We start from the raw sequence: 24430 nt of genomic DNA on the forward strand, positions 1-24430 counted from the left end.
GGTGGTTTCTCCGTGGGGGTTTGGAGTTGTGCGGTTCGTCATGGTTGTTTCTCCGTGGGGGTTCGGAGGTGTGCAGTACGTCATGGTTGTTTCCCCGTTTGGGTTCGGAGGTGTGCAGTACGTCATGCTTGTTTCTCCGTGAGGGTTCGGGGACGCTGTCACTGCCATATGGTTCTCGGTGATGTTTTAGTTCAGAGTTCAGCTGTACAGGGTTGCGCCCCTTGGGTCGCCATACTTTCGAATCTAAGTTTCTCCCTGATCACGATCATGTTTTATCAGCACCATACCCGTGCTCGTTTTCATTTAAGTTGTGACACGTGAAGATCCGGGCTAGAATAGGTCTTCAGCAACCCATGCTTGCCGTAAAAGTCGACGATGCTTGTAAGAGGCGACTAACGGGATCGGGTGGTCAGACTCGCTGACTTGGTTGATTGATGCATGCCAACATATTCCAATTGTATGGATCGATGCTCATGATGTTAATCACTGGATGCGGCGTAAAACAACAAACACACACTAAAGTTGTAAATGCCAAAAGCCTCAATCGGTTTGAGCTTTCCTCCTCATCAAACTGACACGTCATTGTATGACTGAAACACTTCACAACGCAGCTTCAAACAAAACTCACTCACTCAGTCACGTTTTATTCATGCCCAAAAAGAATATATCCCCGTGTGTCACAAGTTTATAATCGTGAAACATAAAAGCGTCGTGTTTTTATTGTTTTCAGGGTGCCTCATAAAACGTTCACTCATGAAAACAAGTATATTTCCAACATGCATTTCCCTCGACATTTATTACACAAGAGGCACAATTCGTAGTTGACATGACACGGAGAGTCTGTCGTTCTTGACAACGGGAAAAGATGTAGCATCGTGACCACGTTCTGAAGGCCGCCGTCATCGTTTATCAACACCTCTCAGCACCGCCATGACAACTTTACGATTGTCTCCTTTTCGGCTAAGATGCATTCAAGTCTATTCTTTCCAACTACAGTTTTGTGAAGGGCCTGTCAGCCCTACGATTGCAGCAATAACTGAATATCTGAGAGGAAGTAAGCCTTGCGGAGTGGCAGCTGTCATTGGCCAAGATTAGAGTCCCTCTTACAAGACAATTATTGTGTCGCTATCTGACAGTAAGAGTCGCAATATACAAGGATTATGTCTTTTACGATCCACTTATAGTAAACCGTCATGATGTCGCCCGTTAGGCGTATTTACAGTGTGTCTGAGCGGCGATATACCAGAATGCATTGCTTTTGAATTATGGCTCAGACCGGATCTAACATTACATGATTACTTCCGGTAACAACCATTCGTGATGACAATCATTCTCGAGCCGTGCTTCGATCACGTTTTATTGCTGGCAATGTAGAGCTATAGGATATTATAAGCAAGAATTATGCTGTAGAAAACATGATAAAAACATAACATGGCAATCCAGATCAGCGACAACAAACGCATAGTTTGCTCAACCGAATTTCGAAGTTACGTATACATGGTAAATAGTGGAAATAGTATTATAATGATATTTTGGAACCTCCTCAGTCATCCTGCTATATAGTTGAAGACATGGGCCTGGCAGTAACCTCATCAGAACTATCCCATGGGGGTAGGGTTAGAATAGGTCCCCATCAACCATGTTTGTGGTAAGGCGACTAAATGGATCTGGTGGAAACAGGCTAACCTGACATGGTTAGCGTGTCATCGCACCCATACGTAGTGGCTCGATGCTCACAATATCAATCACTGGATTGTTTGGCCCAGACTTGATTATTTACAGGCCGTCATACAGCTGGAGTATTGCTGAATGCGGCGTTAAACATAACTTTAACTGGATACATTTCTAAGTCCCCGGTACTACAGGTAATATTACATAATTACACATAACGGGCGGTAGGGTAACCTGATGGTAAAAGCGTTCGCTCGTCACGCCGAAGACCCGGGTTCCAGTGCCCACATGGGTAAAATGTGTGAAGCCCATTTCTGGTGTCCACGCATGGATATTGCTGGAATATTGCCAAAGGCGGCGTAAAATCATATTCACTCACACTGTATACATATTGATATACATAAAATACAGAGTGACCTCAGCTGCCAATATCTGTGTCTGCCAGAAACCATGCTCTTGGGTTTCATCCAAGGGATTAACGTCAAGGTCACATTGGGCCTTTCTCCACTGATAGCCTGACATACTTGGTGTTGTGATTCACTCACTCACCCTCTCCCAAAGATCGGTTGGTTTGACGCATTGAACGGAGGACTATATAGTTGTATACTTCCCAGGGAGAAGAGAAAGCATATTGAATGCCTACTGCTATGCACGATCCTGAACCATTTATGTCGCAATCGTGAACATTTACTTTCTATTGCTGCTGCAATCGTTTACCAATAGATGCCTCCTGGCTTTATACTGATGCATATCTCGAGAAAATGAGTCCAACAACATTACTGTGTTCCTTCAAGAGAATTTCACCACCTTCGCCAAGTACATACTTAAGACTGAGTGCTTCTACACTTAATAACTGACGCATTTGAAATAGCTTTCAACAATTATATCTTGAGACATCACGAGCAGCGTGTCATATTAATGTTTTTCGGAAAGCCAGCCTTGAAAAAAAAACTCATATAAAAAAGTACCCGTTGAATTCGAAGGTACACTTGATAAAGTCACTTTGACGTACATCCGAGTTCACAGACATCGCTGGATCTCGGTCCTCCTCAACCTGAATGACATCAAGTGCACAACTACAGATGCAAATCTAAGGCGCACCTGTCCAAAACATAAAAGGCTCGCAGAAGTTCCAGTTATTGGTTTTGAAGACAAAGCAAACATGTCTGTAGTACAAGGGAGACATATGTACATTGTAGGATCGCGCTTTGTTTGAAAATCATAAATACACTAAGTCGAAGTCAACGAAGGAGCCGCTAGCGTGTTGGCCGACAGTAAATCTAGACCTACCTGTGACAGACTATCAGTCTTTGAAGATGGCCGCTTTAAAGAGAAACGCGAGAAGAACAAGGCTATATTATCGTGTCCCCATATATCTTTGCATTTAGTTTCTTTTAATTTGCTAGAGTTGTGTAATTTACCTGATGTGTCCGTGCTGCCAGATTCAAGTATCATTCTCCGGTGGTTAAGTTGATTTAAAACTTGAAACAGTTTTTTAAAAATATGGCTCGTTGTGTGAATTAAATTTCAACCACGGGGTTAATAGGCACGTGGGCCAACATGCTTGTCTTCTTTCACGTCCGCGCCTGCTGTCCAATCGTTTCAGAGTGAACTGATTTACAATGTATTTCTAAACTTGAATATATCAATTAAAGTGTACACAGCCTTTTATGACATCACGTAATGCAACTGATTTTTTAATTGTTTATTTTCTTAAGTATTATATTTGTCATCCATTCCGACACTGACCTCTACCATTGGGTGAAAAGGTATTGTTTTTTTATACAATTAGATGACGTTTTATTCAATTACGTTATTCTTTTCTCAAGAGTGCTATCGATATGTGCTCCAATTTGTGATACACAGAATGTGGCATGGAACGTTGCTGTTACACTGAACAGGCTGAACAACGTCCAACGGCTGCTCTCTTATCTGTTCAACAGTTTAAGAAAACAAATCGCACAAAAATCCAATTCAGACATTTTTTACCAGCAAACGTAAAGGTCATCGAATAGCCTCCAAGCAGAGAGAAGCATATGCAGTATGGAGTGGGTGTGGCTATGCATAATAGTGATACATTGTTACAAGTTGTATAACGCCACAGAATTCCAGTTATGTCACTGCGTAACGTAAATAATCGTGGCTGGACCAGACAAACCAGTGATTGGTGATATGAGCAACGTTCCATGTTTGGGTACGATGACATGCCATCAATCACCTAGTTATCTGGTCCAACGAAGTCGCCACAACTAACAAGCACAGCTTGCTGGGGACATATTCTAACCCCTAGCCTTGTTCCAAGGCTATAATGAAAGAAATGTCCATGGATGTGTAGTAATTCCTAATAGGCAAGTCTAGATATGTGGAAGGACTCCAGTCTCTTATAGGGATAACTTGTTCTTATTATTTACATAATCTCGAACTTATGATTTAAACTAATAATTATTGCCTTAGATACTTGTGTAAGTCTATCTAAACCCCCTTCCCCACGGGATCTCAGTGGAAATGACTAAATGTGATGATACAATTGAATTATATTGTGATATATACATTGTTATGTTACATCATAATGATAATTATTATGAAACAGTGGGATGATACAGCGTGATGGTACATTGCCGTGACACAGTGTTGCGATGCATTGTAATGACATATTGTGATGATATAGTGTAACAATACACCATGATTATACACTGTAATGACACAGTGTAATGAAACAGCCATTACAAAGGTAATGGATACCCGGGGCAGCTAATAAGACAATAATTTGCATTGAAGGATGCGTCATGGCGGCCATTAGCCTCGCTTTCGTTTCAAAGTATACAAGATCTGAAATTTGATAGACGTTTGTGTAGAGAAAGAGACGGGGAAAGACAACACAATCCCACAGTAACCTCACTTCAAAGTCTATTCTCCCGATGGCCTGCAATTATAGCGATTGCTCACGAATACCTGTTCGCTATCAAAGGACTATTTTGCGCGACTTTGTCTACGGCAGAAGTGGGTGATTAGGCACAGCTTCGTCCGAGGTTTCGGTTTACACTTGAGAGGGGCTCGTACACATAATCTTTGAATTGTAAAGTGTTAAGTTTCACACGTATTTCTCTGATGTTCACATGTGGAATTCATAACACGCGTGATTGTACACTACTGTCCATTCGAAAACGCGTCCTTTGTCACGGGAGCAGTTGTCGCCCGTTGTGATTTTGAAAACAAACAAAAAGAATTGTTTTCGTTGTTTGCGAATCAACATTTATTTAATACAAACAGTATATAATGCGTTACTGTCACCCACCTCGGATGTGTATGATGACGTGTCACTGTCCCCGTGGACCATGTTGGTGATGCATGGCGTTGAGAGTCGTGGCAGTCTTGCGCGTCTGTTATCCTCCACAAGTGTGTGAAAGTTTCAGCATGTCTTAACGGGGTATGTACACGCAGGTTCAAATTTCGTGTGAAATCCACACGGAGGTCCCGTGCAGGTAACGATCCATATGGTATTCACCTGTAAATTTCAATTTCATTGACATACGCATTTGTACACCGATTTTAAACGAAAATGGTTTGAATTAGTGTCAATTGTTTTAAAGTCGTATCAAGGCTTACCTTTACTCATCACTCAACTACCCCCCACCCTACCACACACCAACCCCAACCTCAACCTCAAACCCAACTCCCACCACACAGCAACCCCAAACCCCAACCTCAACCTCAACCCCAACCCCCACCACACCCCAACCCTAACCCAATCCCATAACCCAAACCTCAACCCCAAACACCAACCCAAACACCAAACCTCAACCACAGACCAGCCCAAACCCCAAACTCAACCCCCAGCACAAAACCAACCCCAACCCCCAACCCAAACCACGTGGTTCTAACAGCGACTTCTACGGTGAATTAAGTACGTCACCTAACGTTCGCAAGGGCCTAACCATATTGCATGTCATAAATCAATTCAACAACTGCTGCTTGAAAGTCATGCTTGATAAATGTAACTCGATCGAATTTATCAACAGGTAGTGAATAGCGAAATAAGGCCATTTTGCACTTCGAGTGACCTCAGCGGCCTGGCGGGAACCCTCCTCAAAAGATTATAACCTGTCTACTGTAACGAACTCTGATAAGTCGAACCCTCGCTCTCGTACACCGCGTCATTAGTAATGTGTCCACTTCTTCTTCAATCAATTCAATCAGATTAACCCCGAACTTGGAACCCTCCAAGGAACCGTCTGCGTTAGCGGGATATATGATAAGACAAAGTCAAAAAGAAAAGGGGGCACTTCACCACCGTATTGGAATGCTGGCTATTTTAACAATATTACAGTCAGTTATATCACGGACCGCCAGCTTGATGTGGAAGGAAAGCCCGAAGTGATGCAGATCTTTGTGGTTTCCTCTTTGTGAAACCGTCGAGCATGCTGACAAAATATGAAACGCTATCAGGGCGATTCTTGGATTCGAACCCGTGAATATACGTCTTTGGCCCAAGAGACTCTGCACCTTACTCAACTGGGCTACTCGTGCCCCCTGAATCCCCCCCCTCCTCCCCCATTTTTGAGAATGGTTCAGCATGGTTCAAGATGGCCACCTTTAAGTTTCGTTGTCACTGAATTTCACGGTTCGTCGCTTGTCTTAGAATTTCGTGGATTTCTTGAATGCTTTTGTTCCGACTATCATGGTCTCGTATGTCCAGAACATTGACCATTTGCTCACATCAATCTACGGCCACACGTTGAAAGTGATACACATTATGTTTTGCATGACATGGGTATAAGGTCGTCCATTGTACAGTACGCCTGAGACGGGGTTCCCGCGGTCAAGGGGTTGTACATACTTGTCCCTATGGTTTCATTGTATCGGGACAATACATTCTTTAAAAGTTGGTACGGGGTCTGTGGCTTAGCCTAGTGGGTAAGGCGGTCGCTCGTCAAGAGATGGCCCGGGTTTGATTCCTCACATGGATACATTGTGTGAGACCCGTGATGATCCGGGGTCTTCAGCAACCCATTCTTGCCGCAAAAGGTGACTAACGGGATCGCGTGGATCGATGCTCATGATATCAATCACTGGATTGTCTGGTCCAGATTCGATTATTTACAGACCGCCGTCATATATCTTGAATATTGCTGAGTGCAGCGTAAAACAACAAACAAACAAACATTGTGTGGTGGCCATTTTTTTATGTCCCCTTGTGCTTGGCTAACATCTTTTAAAAGCGTCGTAAAACCAATCTCGCTCACTTTAAAAATGGAGTATAGTCTTTTCCATTGCCATGCGCTCACCTATTCGCGAACACCTGGTGTCTTCACCATTTAATAGTAAGTCATAAGCACATGCTTAGGATATACTCGGAATCGTACAACGGACTTTGCCTTCAGGAGGGATTTCTAATTGCTATAGAAAAGGTTTTTTCACGTTTATTTATGCGATAACTATCAAGTTTCCAAATCCAATTACAAGACCACGGTTCAAAAATTAACGCAACACTCTTTACGTAAGCTGTAAGAGTCAGCAAACACATGGCTTGTGGCCGTACCTTTGACCCGTCACTTTCATTGTTTATCGAATCTGGCAGCGGCAGCCATGTTCTAATATGTCGACTGACCTGAGAAAACCCGCGACCGAGATGGAGCAAAACAAATGGAATGAACTCCGCTATGCAACAAGGCATATATCTTCTTAATCTACGTAAGTCTGATGTGCTAAGTCAAAAGGGAGCTAGCATTTGTCACCGACAATGCCCTGTACGATCATTCCCTCGAGACTAGCACGCTGTGCGGAGCTTGAAAAAAAGGAAGAATGTCCAAAACCAATGTTAGTGTACTAAACTCGTCGTCGTGCAAAGCATTAGCCAAACGGCAATGTTTGGAGTTTTTGCAATATTCCGTAAATCTTTCACACAATCATTTATATCGTATTTTTTCGACATTCTTTTGTGTCGTACGAAAGAAGAGCATAATTTATATCCTCCGTATGGTTGGTTGGGATTGGACGTAATGCTTAGGCTCTGTCCTTCTTTCCATTAGAAACGTAGTGCTTCTAACTTCAAAAGGACTCTGACGTTTAGATAGATTGAACACAGGTCAAAGAACAGGCCCTGGGGTCTATTCAGTATGCTAAAATAAAGTCATATATATTTATCATGGTCTTGAAGATATATTAATCTTTTGTTGCACAAGCGTATTAAATTAAGAAAAGCATTTTAGAATTTTAAAACGCTTTTCGTTGAAGTTTCTTTAACTTTAAAGATATTAATTGTGTTGTTTTCAATATTCTCATTTGTAACATGAGGAGAAACATCCACAGGAGCTCGGAATGTTTTATTGAATGATGCAAGTGAATTCGGCGCAATGTCTTCGTTATTGCTTCGGACAAGCAGCAGTTGTTGTTGTAGCAGTTGTTGTAGTAGTGTTGGCGGTGGCGGTAGTAGTGGCACCTTGTTGTTGTTTGTTCTTTATCATTTAAACCGCCGCACTCAGCAATATTCCAGTTCTATGACGGGGGTCTGTAAATAATCGAGTCTGGACCAGACAGTCTAGTGATTGACATCATGAGCATCGATCCACGCAGTTGGGATACGGTGACATGCATCAACCAAGTCAGCAAGCCTTACCACCCGACCCCGTTAGTCGCCTCTTACGACAAGCAAAGTCGCCGTTTACGGCAAGCATGGGTTGCTGAAGACCTATTCTACCCCGGATCTTCACGGGATGGTAGTGGCAGTTGCAGTAGTTGTGGTAGTAACAGTAGTTGTTGTAGTAACAGCAGTTGTGGTAATAAGAGTAGTTGTGGTGGTAGTAGTGGTAGTGGTAGTGGTAATAGTTGTTGTAATAAAAATAATTGTAATACTTGCAGTAGTAGTGATAAGAATTTACTTGCCACAGGTTCAGTGACTTCTAGTTATGTCTGCCCGCAGTGCAGTAATTGACGTTGACTCACAACTCTTGTCGGTATTCCTAATTATCCCAGCGTTAGCGTCTAATAAACCATTCAGACACTCCTCATTTCATTCGTTTAAGGAAACCCTTACGTTAAGGAACTCTTACGTGTTTAAACGACGCCGAGACAATTTCTGCACCGGGCTTCAGTAACCGTACAAGCCCGTGTACATAGAGGTGGCATTTGTCCTGGCCAATGGTGGTGCTGCTGCTCGTGACGCCTAGTCCTCAATAATGGTGCGTTTGGCACTGGAATGGTTTTGTGGAGCGCTGTGGCGTTTTAGATCTCACCATCTTTCATGACCAGTAGAACCAGAGACCATATAATAATCTATTATATGGTCTCTGGTAGAACAAAACACGTTTCCAGAATGGCATTGTATGCATAAATGACCTGACGAGGAATGTTTGTGGTTTGGAAAGAACCACTGTTTTCATCACTATTCCTTGAATTCCTGCGGCCTGTCATGGAATGACACGATTGGTCGCGATTGGAATCATCGATAAGATCAGCGCCCCCTGTTCAGGATTTTGCCCGTGTCCCTATCTTGTCCTCATCTTAACTGGTTCCACCTATGGTATGCACTACACGCATTGTGCATGTGTTTATATTAGTATAGACAGGAACTCAGTCTTGGTCTCACTGGTATACCCACGTCTCCAAGGCTTCACCCCTGTTGAATACACTCGCAATCGTTTGTAACTGGTTCCATTGTTGATACGCGCAGTTATGTGCCTTTGGTCTTCTACATGTATATGATAGAGGGGACCCAGTCGAAGGGGGCGTGCGCTTTGTACCAGCTGGTACCGATGCTGACATGCGTATTCGCCTGGCACCAGTAGCCAGGAAGCAAGTCTATGTCTACAGACAGTAATGTTATCAGTCAACGCTAACCAGTTACTAATTACCCAGCGCCATGTCGATATGTACACATGGAGCCCGGAAATGAACATGCCCTGGTGTCGACGGCTCCCACTTGGGGGTATGCTCTACCAGTCCCTTCCGACAACTCTCTTCACACCTCACCCCTGCCGCGTCAACCTACCTCCCTAACGCCCGCCTCTCAACACACACGCCAGCAGTCATACCTGACCACCTGGTACCGTCAGACCTGGACGCTGCGAATAGCTCGGCCTTGGACATCAAGCATCTTGTTTTTCAAAAGGACGACCGACTTCAAGCGTCTCTTTGTCTTTTCTCGAAGAGTCTGTTTCAAGCTCCCGATACAAGTGTGTCAGCTGACGATGCCATTCCGGGTTCGAATCTCAAGAAAAATGAAGTAAAAATGTACATTTAGGATACAAAAAAGGTACTACCATCCCCACAGCGCCTTTACAGTGTAAACATGAGACCGTATGTCAGCCACTGTCAACTCAGAACATATCGTGTTCACTTTGCTAAGCTACGTCTTAGTGACCACAAACTAAACACAGAATTAGGAAGACGCTCCGGGCCTCCAGTACCTTTAAATCAAGGCTTTGTTCTAAATGTGCCATCATTGAAGATGAAGAACGCTATATATTACACTGAGCCAAACGTAATAACCAAATGTCCCTTCTATATAAAGTGCTAGACAAAGACTATATTGATTATAGACAAATTGATTAAACGTATTTATTCATATACGTTATAGCAAATAATGACGTCATCACCATAAATAAAAAACAAGGTTACAACTTCCGACAATAATGTACCAAATTATCTGTCTAACAACGATATATATGTATGCATGTGTATGTATATATCGTATATATTTTTTCCTTTACTTCTCTGTAAATATGCTCTAAATGTTACATGTATAAATGTCAAATGATTCTGTGTATGTCTACAAAATTGCCTCTGTTCCGTAATGGAATGGGTTTTTTTTAAATAAATATATCTTATCCTATCTTATCCTCTGGTACTGGTAATATAGGAACATGTAAAGTTCTAAAATTCGATACTCTTTAATGGGGTTAGCTATAGGAAATACCATTCCTGATAATGTGATTGGTCAGAAACCTTGCTGTGTATAGTAACGTAATGGAAGAATGTCGCTGAACCAATGCGAATGCTGATTTGAAAATATTTTTGGTCGAAAACTAATTTTCTGAACATACCGAGCTAACACTTCCATTCCAGCAAACACTGTTTGTTAATTCCACAACCAAGTGACCAAATATCTGCAATGCCCCACGTCCGCGGAAAGAATCCACTACTCAATATACGAAATTCACAAACTGTCAATTTGGCCGAAAACAGGGCATTCCCGAAGCCTCTCCGTTTCAGAACAAGACAATTGAATGTACTCGTAGTGTGAAGGGTTCTATTGACATCGGGGCTTGTTGTAAAACACGATCCCAGATCAATGAATGATTTGACATTGAAGAACGCATTTCTCACATGTTCACATTCAGTTAAAGCCCGTGCACACCCAGCCGTCTTTTGATGACGTTATTACCACAAAACGCCTTTCAAAGTGAGTCAGTGAGTCGGGTTTAACAGTATTCAGTTATATCCCTGGGCATTTCGGAGATAAATAAATCCCAAGTATCCTATGCTTGTAAACCGACCAAAGAGGATCGGGTGTTAACTGTTAAATAGTTAATGCTGTGTTGCATGCGACAGTCGGATGCGTGTAATTATTCCCAATATCTCTAAGTGTTGTCGTAGCTGCAGCGTTTTCACACTTTACAAACTTCTGCAACGCAATTCTACAGGGATCATATTCAGTTGTTTTTTCCGATCGATATTCATTTTTTGTCGGATGACACGGAGAGATAATTTTGTTACAAACGTGTATCTAATTGAAACGTGAGATGCCTTCGGGGGACATGATCTACCCAAAGGGACACAGTTCTACAAAACGCAGCTCAAATTTCGGGTGTGTGCGACGGATGCACCACTGGAGCACCATGGCTCGGGCACATTATCGAGACCAGGCTGTTCAGGGGGTTGAGACCTGGATGTGAATTCCGGCATAATAAATGCACGTGCGGCACTATGCAGATTAAAAACATTCTGACATGTCAGCGCTTGAATAACACACAGATTGTCCTTGTGATAATTACATGTTTTGCACTTAATTATTGTGTTCGTTAAAATGCATCAATATTGATGTTGACTTAATGCGTATTATTGCTATTCCCACGCAGTTACTGTGGCGACAACACAGGTCATCTGTGGTGCATGGCGTGTGATGTGCAGCACAGACGCAATACGTCACAGGCCAGCGTTACATGAACAATCCATCAAACGCGTATTGGCCTATTGATACCAAATGTATAGTGATTAACTCAAAGAGTATAGTTTTACGCCGCCATTAGCTCTATTCCAGCAATATCACGGCGGGGGGCACCAGAAATGGGCATCACACATTGTACCCATGTGGGGAATGGAATAGTCTTTGAGGGGATTCCGGGTAATACCTCAACCGCAGTACCTATGTTTGTCGTTAGAAACGATAATTCACATGTTTGTCGTGTTCATATTCTATCATTTATAAACCCTTGTGATATTGCTGATAGCGAGTTTTTCTCCTTGTCTGGTTTCTGTCTGTCGATATAAAAGCGCACAGATAGTTGCGCATGCTAACAGTGAAACCAGTCTACCCTCCATGCACCCTCCCAGCTATTTTCCACCCCTTCTAAAGCCCACATACCCAGGGTAATTTGTTTCTGGATACCTAGTAAGCTATAGAACCTAGAGAAAACATTTAAAAAGTCAATCTCAAGTCTAGAATGATTTGACAAGTCTAGATTAAGAATTAGGAATTAACGATTGTTCTGAGCTCCATTTGGATTTTATTATTTATATTTTCTAGATGTATAATTATTAAGATAACTTTATTTCTGGGACTAAATGTCAGTCTACTGGATACCCTCCCTCCCAACCCCCTCCCCCACAATACGAGACCCAGCTCTTCCGTTTTGTTTACAACCCCAGTTGAGGTTTGTAAAGGTTAGGTGTCATAGCATTTGACTGTGTCAGTTTAAGGTCTGTAACGACTGACTAACCTATTGTGTCTGTTTGTTCCTCGTGGCCTCGAATGTAAACAGTTTGTGTTATGGCAGGAGTGTGTGTCAGGCTGGAGGAGGGGGAGACAAGATTCAGGAGACGGGGGTAAGAAGACGACCCTGGGAGAGGCCTGGGTAACTTCTGCAGTGGGTCGGGTCGCGTCAAACAAGTTTACTCTTTTGTATACTCAGTTCTGCTGCGTTTCTGAACTTACTTCAAACATTCATTCCTTTCAATATTATCTCCCGAAAGTTGTGGTACAGTAAACTACGGTTATAACGAACACGCTTATAACGAACTGGCGGATATAACGAACTTACTTTTTTGTCCCGACTATTTGCTGTAGTTATGCTGTATATATCCGTATAACGAATTACGGTTATAACGAACTAAAATTAGTAGTTCCTTTGGGTTCGTTATAACCGTAGTTTACTGTTTATCTTAGCGCAGCGGTTAATGTTTCCTATCGTAACAGAGATGTTCCGGGTTCAATTCCAAAAACAACATGATGGTTCTACTTCTGGTGGGGATGATTTGATTAAAAACGATCACATTTCATTTAGGTCTAGTGGTTAAGTGCTCACTCGTTTCTATAAAGACCGGGTTCAATTCCCCACGTGGGTACAATGGGTATTGTTCATTTCTGGTGTCTCCCGCCGCGATATAATTGGCATATTGCTAAGTTCGGGGTTGAACATACTCCCCAGCCTCTATCTCTTGTATACGTACAGACGGTGTAAACACTGAAACGCTTCTACAAAATATACATGCCCACGCTGCTGCAAGCTCGATATATTTGCTTAATCTGCCACAGCCATATCCATTCAAACCTCACACCGCACTAACACAACGTTTCGTCACTGATAATGGCAATCCACTTTGATTCCGTTCATAAACACACAAATGAAACAGTCTCCGGAGACGGCCGAAATTACCCGAGCTCTGTTTTCGGACACATAAGTACAGATCCACGCGGATCTCGTTCCATGCCAAAAGGCCATCACTCACTTATCGCTAGGTAATTCCTCTCAGATGTTCTATATCCAAGTTATGTCATGACAGAATGACGAATAGTCACTATCGTGGAAGCCGATTACTCGCTTGATGAGAACTCCATTAGCAATGATCATGACGGGATCGTTATGACATCTTACCATTGTGTGGCTTTCCTCGAGTTGCGGAGATATCTAGTTATGCCATTATGGAATATTGCCCTCCTACTCTGAGTTATATAACTGCCACTTGCTGCCACTTGCGGTTAATACACTCTGGCTGGCATATGGCAATTTATAACTCGGGTCGAAAAGTCTGAGTTGCACTTTTTACGCTGCTGTTAACACGTATTTCCAGACGAGTATTCGAGTGTATTGGTGATATACACTAAGTTATATGAAGGGTTATAATTCAAGTCAGGGTTATAATGTTTAGATTTCTTTTAACAGGATTGCAATTCAAGTATTAGGGTGCATTGGTAATGTACACTGAAAACAAGTTATTTGGCGGTATATAACTCAAGTCGAAATGTGTGAGATGTACTTTTTAGAATTCTTTTAATATGGATTGCAATGATTGTTTGTTTCTTGTTTAACGCCGCATTCAGCAATATTCCATCTATAAGACGGCGGTCTGGACCAGATAATCCAGTGATTGACATCATGAGCATCAACCAAGTCAGCGAGCCTGACCACCCGATCCTGTTAGTCGCCTCTTGCAAGTAATCTGGTATTTTGTTGATGTATACTGACAATACGTTAATTTGAAATCGATAAATCGCATAAGCCATAACCTTGAAGCACCGGGAAGATACTCATGGGCTCTGAGGTCTCATTTCGGCATTCCAACTGAGGTTAACGGTAGGGCTGGGACGAGTCCGAATTCACTACCCGGGAACCCACCACCCTATTACCCGACCCTAGCCGGGTACCCACTGTAGGCGTCAAGAGATAGGTACAAAATGTCCGAATGGGCATTTTGTAACCATAGCACTGGCAAAACGTATTTAGATACATGTATTAAACAATCTGGTCATGCATACACTGAAGTTGACTCAAGTTATATATTTATTCAACGATATGAAAAGTCAGAAGGAATGCGAACATTTGTGACTTGTAGTGGTACCATTGAGTTCTAGATATTTTTTTTTGTCCTTAAACATTATATCACGTGACTAACCACGGGTCCGGGTACCCACAGGACTACCCGGGTCCTTCTCAGTACCCACACGACCCGGGTACCCGTGTTACCCTCCCAGCCCTAGTTAACGGGACGTATTTTCGATGGTTCCTGGGTCTCTGTGTTAACGGGGTTTAAATGTTCATGTATTGGATGCCTGTTCACACTGAGGACAATATGATCTCTCTCGGGTTGTGTTTTTCACTAATGCAGCCAGCTAACGTCTGTGAGTGAATGTATGACTCTGTGATAACCCTTCCAAGGACATCATCGATAATCCGGGGTATTATATCACCATTCTTTCATTCTAAATACCCTGGACTCATTCGTTACCACAGCGTCGTTCAGGAAGTGACGTCACCTTACCAGTGTAATTGGATTGGACGGCTATTTTTAGCGTTGTGGTTTTTCGAATCGTGCTCCAAAAGCCATGGGGAGAATGTGTCCAGTCAGGTTCCCTGAGTATGCTGCGCTGGCGCTACACTCATACCCAGGCTGGAATGTAAATGTGTCCATTTATCGTTGTAGAAAGGGGATATAATACACTTGTTGCGGAGGATGTTTCAAGGAGTAGCCACCCCGAGTCTTTTGGCCAACTAATACCCAATTAACTCATATTGACCACAAGTATGGACATTTCTTTTGATGTGCGGACATCATAGTGTTTTTCTCCGTGAATACGGTCTATATTGAACAATGTGCCTAACGAGGTTTCTTCAAAATGAAAGAAGACTAGCGTCCAATTAGGTACCACCACACATCGTTAGAGTATCTATTGAGCACTTCACCTGTGAGGTCCAGCGTTCGACCCTCTCAATACACTTCCTGCTGATGGCGGACAAACACGCCTTGTCAGTTCGAGTGTCTCCTGTGTTTGCCGTAGTAATACCGCCATTAGTTTCATATCGGTATATTTGGTAACATGACTGGTTTTGTCTGACCGTCAATCAGTCTGTCAGTCTGTCAGCTATCTGATACTGAGCTCGGTCATTGAGCTGTACAGACTCGAGTGGATGGGTTAATGAGAGGGGTCAGCGTGTTGACCCTAGGGGCGGGATTAGTTTGGTGTTGTACTGTTAGATGGCCAGCAAGTGAACTGACCTGTGGTATGGATATGGCTCCTTGTAGGAGTAGGTAGACTTGCACAAGTCTCTAAGGCAATAATTATTTGTTTAAATCATAAGTTCTAGATTATGTAAATAATAAGAACAATGTGCCTCTATAAGAGACTGGACTGTCCACATATCTAGACTTGCATATTAGGAGGATAGAATAACTACACCTCCATGGTCTTTTATTTCAGTACAGCCTTGGAGCAAGGCTAAGGGGTGGGTTGTAGGTGGGGATTCGGTTAGGTTCTGGGCGATAAGCATTCGATTTAAATACAAATATAAAAGCCAAGAAGCTAGGTGTAGGTGTACGCTCCTAAAATGCCCCATGTCAGTTCAGTTTACGGGTCTAAAAATCATTTTCACTTTGTGAGAAATTTAAAACGTATTTATTTATTTTAAAAAACACACAATAAATGTGACAAATGAAACCCTCATTAAAAGTTCATGACATTTCTGTTAAGATATAGAATGCTGACAAAAATCGAGCATATACTGTATTGATCCGAGTCGCCATGTCGGGCAGCGGATCAGAACAAGTACCGAGTGCTCACGTGTGTTCGAGTAGGGTCATAAATGGGGATCGGTTGGTCAAAAAGCGATGTCAGTCAATTTTACGTCGCGATGTTGCTAGGGTGATGCTGTTTATATCGTAAAGCTTATTTCACTCGCTACAACAGAGATATTTAACAGTATGGTAACTTACTCATCACTACAAAACATAACTGATAAATTACTGACTACAGGATAAACCCTTCTCACTCACTCACTCACACACTCACTCACTCACTCACTCTATCCCATGTTGCTGACTACATTCTTCCACCCTTACCAAAAGTGTTTTGTTAAAGACCTTCAGGTTTTAAGCGAGACTTGCACAGGCCTCTAAGGCTTAAAATCATAATTCATAGATTATATAAATAACAAGACACGTTATTCCTATAAAATCTTTGTAATGTCCGCTTATCTAGACTAGCCTATTATAAGGAAAGAATTACTATATATCCGTGGACTTATTATTCAGTAGACTTGGGGCAAGGCTAGTTTTAACCCAGATCCATGTTCCCAGATCCACACAAGAACATGAGATCGGCCTTGATATATTTTCCGACGGATTGGGCCGAGGTGGTCGCCTCCCGCACGCACCTGGTCCATATGCCGATTGACATTTCCCACTGTGTATTCAGTTCGAGTTGATTAACATTCACCACCAGTTTGTCTGTCTAAACAAGCCCACTGCGGGACGTACCACCCCCTGGGGAACGAACTCGACACGGAATGAACGTGCAGTTAGTATACACAAACACCTCTCAGCTTGACCCAATCAGGTGCGACTGCTGAAAGATACCGGACACCTGCTTGACCACAGAACCCGGATGTCCAGAAGTTGACTTGATTCCAAATCAACAGAACATTGGGTGGGCGAGGGTGGAAGCTGGACGAACCAAACAGGGTCGGAATTAATCAGCTTTCTTTGATCTTCATGTGCTGGGAGTTACGTCATAGAACTAATTTGATTGGTCAGAAGGTCAGATCTGTTCTCACTGACCGCTCAAATGGCCGCACACGGAAATTGCATTCCGTTGTGGGTCGGCGTTCATAATTGCACGGGTCAAATCACCCCCACGAGAACTGGAACCAATGGCCGCCTCAAAAGCAAATTTAATTTGGGTAATATTTCTATAAGACTCTAGGTGTTCCGAGTTATCTCTGTAATCAGTCTAACGTGGAGATCGCATTAAAGTTTCACGAGAGGATGACCACTCAGGTTGACCCTTGTGTAGATTTTAACCAGTCAATGTCCTGCCCGCGATCGTGTACTGGCCTGTGTGCAATATGATATCAGAAACTGGTATACAAATGTGGTATTTGCAGTATCAATATTGCAAAAACAAGTATAAGAGCTGGTAGTTATGGTACCAATATACAGTATGATATCAGAAAACATACACGATACTTATGGGTGTTATTTTAAATTACAATAGATCCAAAAATGTGCTCGACACCAGTTATCAAATTAGCAACACACAAAATTATTCTCCCTGCAACTAAATATCCATAACATCTCTATAAAAGCATATCATTTCGTAAAAGGATAAATGTAACTTAAGTACCATGATTGTACGAGCGATGTATCAAGAAATTAATATTTTGTAAAGCCCCCAAATATTGGCTAATATTGCTCGAAGAAATCGCTACGTCTTTTGTGCTTACGGTTGTCTGAGTGGCGATATGAGGGACAAATTACTATTTTCTGATACAAATTTGGCTATAGGGAGAAACTAACCTTCTGTTGAGGTTCACGAGAAGATGAAGAGCTGATGGGCCGAGTATTAGATAATCTGTGATTAGAAAAAATAGCCTCAGCATTTACAATAAATAAATAATTGTTCACTGATCATTCCGGGGTCCTAAAATGCTTCCAAAACTTATGGTTTTGGTCCATTCATTTAGAGAAAGTGTTTGTCTCTAACAAAAAATCCAACATACACCACCGCCACACCCACCCTCAACCATATTATAACCTGATCGGTCCCTATACCACCATGCACATCTATGTCGGTGGGGTGATGCGGTGTTGTTATGTCTGAGACAAAGTATATGAGGCTCAAGACAACCAAAAGACACGTTGACCTTTTTGAAATATTAAAGAGCACGAACATCGTCATTAGACATATACCTTTCATGACATGATACTTGTTGTAGCAGTAAATTCATATCTTATGACTAGTAACAATTGTGTTATAAAGAAAAATTGATACGTCGGGACTGATCTTAGGGTTTAAGTATTTACCGTTAAGATTACAGTTCCTAATCCGACTGGCGATTGCAGATAGATCTTGTGATAGACATTATTAGGATCGCCTACAAACCTCACGGGATCACGTGGCACTCGAGCATGCGTGCACATGCGTGGTATGTATTAGTGGTTAAGGAAAATAGAGTAAGCTTCTAGAACTAATCCTTATGAGCGATGAATTGATCATAATTTGTATCGGTTTTAGTAGCGTTTCTTGATGTTGATGTTCGTACCCGGGTACAGTAGTGTTATATAATTCTCTGTCTCAACCTTGCAGTCTTCAAGTCTGGCCTGGGAATTATACATACTCAAGACTTCATCGGGAACACCATCAGCTTCTGGTATGTCGTACATTTATTTTCCTTACAATATTTATTCGCTTCAAATGGCAGGATGTCGTGTGAAGTATTTCATCCGTTTGACAAATGGTAAGATGTGGGAATTGTTTCACGTCACTGCCACTGTTTCAAGTATATTTATTTCAGTTGTTTAGAGTGAATGAGTGAGTATGGTTTCACGCCGCTTTCAGCAATATTCCAGCAATATCACAGCGGGAATGTTGTGCCAATGCTAGCAATCGAACCCGGGGCGTTGGTGTGACAAGCGAACGCTTTAACCATTTGGCTACCCGACCGCCCCAAGTTGTTTAGAATTTCCGTCATATTTTTGGAATATTTCATATTCAATGTTCAATCAACTTGCTCTTAAGTGAAACAGTCGTTTGTAATTACAGCACAGGTTTATCTAACATACTATATAAGACGTACGTAGGGGACAGGTGACCCGGTCGTCGAAGGTGCCGTAATTCGGTGTGCAGAGTTATGTCCCTTAGGCTTGTCAGAATCCTATTATTATTGGTTCGAATCCTCGATTCGCCCTGATTTTGTTACTAGGTTTGTCAGCACCTTACCCGTGCTCGTGGGTTTCATTACAAATTAACCTGGCACGCCGTGATATAACTGAAATATTATTCAAAGCGGTGTAAAACCTAACATACTCACTCTTGAGATCGATATGTAAGGGTGCAGTTCAGCTTGCTGGTTAGCCTAGCTGTATACCTATCCACTTGCTACAGCAACTAATCAATATTTACAATACTAAATGTTTACCTTATTTTCTGAAAGTTGAAAAACAATGAGGTGAGGTGAGGTGAAATTGGGGTTAACGTCGCGTCCAAGATTATTGCACTTATATAGCGACGTGCATGTACGTGTGTGTGTTTGTGTGGCTGATTGTACTAGTCCGGACTGATGCCGATCTATAGTGCTAGATTACTGAGGTACTATGCCGCAGTTTAACATGAATACCCCACTCAGACACAGTATACTGACTCCGAGCCGACCAGTCCTTGTTTTAGCCCCTTAATGCCGAGCGCCAGACAGGGTAACAATAAGTACCAACTTCTAACGTCTTTTGGTATGACGCGGCCGGGGATCGAATCCCGGACCTTCCGCTCTCCGGGCGGACGCTCTACCACAAGACCACGGAGGCGGTCCGAAAAACAATGAAAGAAACGACTTGTTTCATCTCGACATTTCGAAACAGCGGACAGTAATAGATTAATGAACTCCGTTAATCCTGACAGTACTGTTCCCTAAATCGTTGTGATTCGTCGTTCTCGGGATTACTTTGGTTTCGTTGATAAAGTTAAAACCTGGAAAGAATGTTTCAAAATATGCAAATATCCAAGATTTGTTTTCACCTGATCCGACCAAGAAATAATTGTTTGACAGGCATTACTTAGAAGTTGACGGATGACAAGGTAGACACAATTTTATGGATAACAACTTCTTTAATACTGTAAAAAGTCCCTCATTCAGTCCTGCTTGACAACGGTATAAGGATCTATACCGAAACGTCACTTTTTACAGTATTTAAGAAGTTGTTTTCCATAAAATTGTGTCTACCTTGTCAGAAATAATGTTCGTGAAATTGTAAATTAAACATTATTTTTTATGTACATACATTTTTGTACAACCAATATCTGGAACTGTAGCTCTAAAGTCGTTGCTTAGCGACCTGAATTTAAATAAATCTCAGTTCAGTTGTAATATACTTTACATCTCAACGTTATAATACTACTTTATTGAATAAAACACTTGAGCAAATGAGGCAATTTGGCATGTATTGTCCAATAGATTGCCACTGAGTTGTTAAATGAAAGTTCTATTCTTTTAAGTTTAATCAGGTTAATTTACCTTGATCTGCACCGCCGCCGTTGCCCGGTCATTTGAGGGCCCAGAGAGAGCCGCCCGAGTAATACCATCTGTTCCTTTAATTAACGATAATTAACAAATATACACCAAACAGAGCGGTATTGTTGAAATTCGATACAGTCGACTTCACGTGACCATAAACATGAAAACAATATGTAGGAAATTGGATATAAAGTTTCAGTAGTCATAGCATTGTCACTGTACAGATTTAATGCATGTAATTACTGCATGTTGGGAAGGGGAGTCCAGTGGGATTGTCCTTCAAAGGAAATATAATCCGAGTTATAGAAAAAAGTGACTGAATTTGGGAAGTATAGTACACGATTTAACAAATAATATCTTGCCTTAATCTTTATAATTAGGGTTTTGTGTTTATTGAAATAGATATTTGTTTAGAATTACATCTGTGAATATGAACGCAGGAAACTGTGGCATGATATATGACGTGGTATGTTTTTAATTAATGTGTTAATAAAAGTAACATTTGGAACATGATTCATCCTTTCTCGGTCTTTTTTTCATTGTGCGTAATAAAAAGAACAGTATATTTCGCCCGTATCTGCTAAATTATACCTATTACTAGTCATTGAAGGCTTAGTTCGTCAAAGATGACTATCTGTGTTATATTTCCCTGAGCCAATCAGATTACAGACTGTAATCCAGTGCGGTACGGTCGTATATGTTGCTGAAATTCGATCATTCAAGATAATTGATATGGCACAATTATAAAAGTAATGTGAGGGATAATTGTGTAAAAAATCCGAAACTGCAACAAGTGATCATTTTTACACAAAGCATTTATAAGCATCTACAATCACTTATGCCGTGATGGTTTTCTGAAAGTATTTTAAAAAAACAATGACATTTCGTTGTTGTTTTCCATCGTATGATCAAATAAGAAGTAATTATTCTTCGTTTCATGGTAATGTCGGATCCCAGTCCTACTTATTAATGCGCCTTATTATGAGGGTTTGTCACTGTGCCAAGTGTAGTGTTCCGGCAATTACGAAAATCAAATGTATTATGTAAATTCCAAACTCAAACCATATCAGATAATAGAAACGGCAAGCGAATCAATGAGAGTAGCTAGTTTTTTATGCTATCCATCTATTATGATAGTCCCTCGTCTACATGATATGTGTAATAATTTGGGATTTTTTTCTAATCTGCCTTTGTAAAAAAAATCATCATGTGAACTAACGGAAGTAAGGATTCCTGAAGGTACAATTATTATTTCCCGAAAAAGGATCAATATACACTTCACGAAAAAAACATCCTCGGGGTAATATTGTTAACGACATATCTGTGATACAGCATTCTCACTTTCGGCAGCCGGCTATATTCGACCCGTGAGCGCCCCGAAAAAGTCATTGCTTTTGTTAAATGAAGCCTTGACAGATATGTCCAGAAACTGGTTCTTTAGATCCTTATTTTTCTCCAGGTCGACAGAATGTCACATTCCATTTTCCTCTATTCATTGATAACCCTTCAGGAAGAGGCTCAAGTGTCGAGATTGCATAACAAATATGGCGGCCAGAGTCTTTGAGCTCTATAACGACCCCCGTCTGACCTTTATAATTCCCCAAATAGCAATTCGTCATGACAAATGAGGAACAAAAAACACTTCTTTTAAATTTGTAACTATTTAGCTTTCAAATGCATCCCAGTTTAAAGTGTCGTAGACTTTGTTGGAAAGAGCCTTTGAACGAAGACCAACATAGCGATTTGACCCGGACATTCCCGAGCTGTCTCGGTTACATCCGACATGTAAAGGAAGATCGTATCTCTGTTAGGAATTATGGTCAAATTTATCAATAATGACACCTAGCGTAATTGTGTTTCTCGAAATTTATGAGACAAACGTCATCTGGCGACAACTTAGGGAATCTGACTCTTTGGTTGACAAACATTCTTATTGATAGTCTTCTCTTTAACAAGCTTTCGAGGAGTGAGAACTTGATACAATCGCTGTTGACTACCAGGCTTTTCTCTTTGCACTTTTTTCTTTGTCGGAAATGCGAGTATAAGACCGTACAGAAATGTGTGAATCCTTGAGACCCCAAACGTACGGAATGGAAATATTTACCTTTATTCATACTATCGATCTTCGTTCGATTAATATATCGTTCTCTCAGCAACGACAATGTCTGATGTTGAACAAAGTAAACCAACAGAAACATATTTTTTTAATTGTCTTACGCCGCACTCTGCAGTATTCCAGCTATATGATAGCAAGCTGTAAATAATCAAGTCTGGACCAGACATTCCAGTGATTACCATCATGAACATCGATTCACGTAAATTGGATACGATGACATGCATCAAGCACAGTCGCCTTTTTACGGCAAGCATGGGTTGCTGAAGACCTATTCTACCCCGGATCTTCACGGGTCAGAAACAGAAGTGATTCAGGTACCATGCACATAGTAAATGTTTGTCACATTTGACATATTATCGGTTGATTGACATTGCGTGTAATGGTATAATATTCTTGATATGTCTTAAGCTCCGTTTATGTCTTCTCTGACGTCCGCGCAATCACAAATGTCTTCTCCGACGTCCGCGCGGCGCGTCTACATGCAGTAATATATTATCACGATGACATGATGGGTTATAAAGGCCTCCTTACAACTACTATCTAAACAATGTATTACACTACACAATTTACAACTTTCCGAATGTGTGTAGCCATAAAATGTCATCGGTAAAAAAACAAACAACAGATGATCATGTGAGGATAACCAACTAAAATACTCATTTAGTACATAATCCTTCAATAAATAGAGGTTTGTTTCAATTTCATTTCGTGGCAGAAACGTTATATCGCCCGCCCCGTAGCTTTCGTAACTGTATTTACGGTGTAACCGAATACGCAATCTATTTAACACGAGGCATACATCACCACTGAAGAAACGGGGTGCCTTTCGAATGAGCCGTTAAGAAAAGATAAGATTTCTTTAACTGCAGATAGAGTGCTAAGTGCCAGCAATTACATTTAACGTTGTCGTTCGGGATGTTTGTTTGGGTAAGGAGATATTTATTCAAATAATCTCCGGGAAATCTCGACTATATTTACGTTCAATTTAAAGATTAGCGTATTTGTCTAATCTCTGTCAATGTATTTCTCTTTCCAGATTAGGGGAAAGTTGAAACGTTTAAAGATTGAATAACATATGCATGCTGTTGTGTTAGACCGTAAAAAATGTTTTTTATCAGAATCTTATTTTCCGAATGTCCATGTACGGGTTGTAACATTATACCCAATTTTCTCATTAGGCAGCACTTAAAACAAATCCCGCAACCACGTGGTACGTTTATTCAAGAAAAGCTAACTCGACCGCCAATATCCGGATAATCTGGATATTCAAAGAACCAGTGTAAAAACTGGTATTTTACCGTACAAAATCGAAAGTCAGTGATCATCCTGGAAAAAACATCGTTTTTAAAATTTCCGCATTGTGATGATACATATTTTTCTGCCTAAATTACCATAAGTCTTTGTGAAACAGTGCACCGTTTCTGTC

General features: G+C 41.4%; 1 protein-coding gene across 2 annotated transcripts in view; it reads left to right on the forward strand.

The window, feature by feature from the left end:
- Positions 1-24430, forward strand: part of LOC139452389 (fibroblast growth factor receptor-like 1) — a 113866-nt gene that overhangs the window by 21097 nt on the left and 68339 nt on the right. Inside the window, exon 2 of one of the 2 annotated variants that reach the window (XM_071233850.1) lies at positions 18968-19031. The gene's annotated coding sequence lies outside the window, so the exon portion shown is untranslated. Of the gene's footprint in view, positions 1-18967; positions 19032-24430 lie in introns of those variants that run through there. The other variant, XM_071233855.1, reaches the window with a different exon arrangement.

The sequence above is a fragment of the Haliotis cracherodii genome, unplaced genomic scaffold (assembly GCF_022045235.1).
Source record: "Haliotis cracherodii isolate W230 unplaced genomic scaffold, xgHalCrac1.p SCAF_9, whole genome shotgun sequence".
NCBI lineage: Eukaryota > Metazoa > Mollusca > Gastropoda > Lepetellida > Haliotidae > Haliotis > Haliotis cracherodii.